This window comes from Schistocerca piceifrons, chromosome 5 (genome assembly GCF_021461385.2).
Source record: "Schistocerca piceifrons isolate TAMUIC-IGC-003096 chromosome 5, iqSchPice1.1, whole genome shotgun sequence".
NCBI lineage: Eukaryota > Metazoa > Arthropoda > Insecta > Orthoptera > Acrididae > Schistocerca > Schistocerca piceifrons.
In genome coordinates, this window is record NC_060142.1 from 536239271 (window position 1) to 536240421 (window position 1151).

General features: G+C 50.0%; 1 pseudogene; it reads right to left on the bottom strand.

The window, feature by feature from the left end:
- Window positions 1-267: 267 nt before the first annotated feature.
- LOC124799565 lies at window positions 268-385 on the bottom strand (annotated as a pseudogene).
- Window positions 386-1151: the final 766 nt, after the last annotated feature.

The following is a 1151-nucleotide window of genomic DNA, read 5'->3' on the forward strand; positions in this document are numbered from 1 at the left end:
GCTGACGGATCAGCTAACGAGGTGGACAATTTTGACGGTGGTTGTGGAGGGCTGTAACTCCGTCCGAACAGGCCTTGGAAGTCCCAGCGGTACCGACTGGCCACCGTGTCATCCTAAGCCCACAGGCGTCGCTAGATGCGGATATGGACGGGCCTGTGGTCAGCACACCGCTCTCCCGGCCGTATGTCAGTTTTACGAGACCAGAGCCACTTTTTCTCAGTCAAGTAGCTCCTTAGTTTGCCTCACAAGGGCTGAGTGCAGCCCGCTTGCCAATAGCGCTCGGTAGACCAGGTGGTCACCCATCCAAGTGCTAGCCCTGCCCGACAGCGCTTAACTTCGGCGATCTGACGGGAACCGGTGTTACCACTGCGGCAAAGCCGTTGGCTGTGGAGGGTTATGATTGACAGGAAATTCGCTTTCACTGGGCTAAGAATTTGCAATAACTGCAAAGCTATTTTAAACTGGCAATCTATACTGTACACCTTGATGCCACTGTTTGCTACATACTTATCGAAAGGATAGCTGTTGTCTTCTGTGGTTGATGGGGTGGTTGCAGGACCAGTAGGAAGCTGACGGCTGACAGTATATCTGCATGTCCACATGGGCGACTGTTGCCGTCCACCTAGTAGCAGAGGCTGAATGTACTGCTGTTGACATTGGACGCTGTTCAGGCACTGAAAAAGATGGAGCTGGTGTGCAGTTGGTTGTTCTTTATCGCGTGGTTGTTCCGGAAACGTGTATTGGGGTGGATGCTTTTGATATTGCTAGCCGTGGTCATGGAGTGCGTGACGATGAGTAATAAATTTCGGAAAGTCCCACGGATTATTTCAGATACACGTGAACACCGAAAGTTCCTGAAGAGGATCCTATCGAAGGGGCGGAACGTCGATCGTGTGAAGAACCATGACACGTCCTAACAACCTAGAAGGTTCTACATTCAATGTCAACGGCCACGATCGCCTGCAGACATATTTTTAATTAGTGTTTCAGGTAATTAGTTTGCAAGGAGGACATAAAAAGGAGACTAGCACTGGCAAAATGTCTGCTGATATCTACATCTACATCTACATGGACACTCCTGAAGCCACCGTAGGGCGCGTGGCGGAGCATAACTGTACCAGTATGAGTCAATATCAAACACTGGTCTTAAT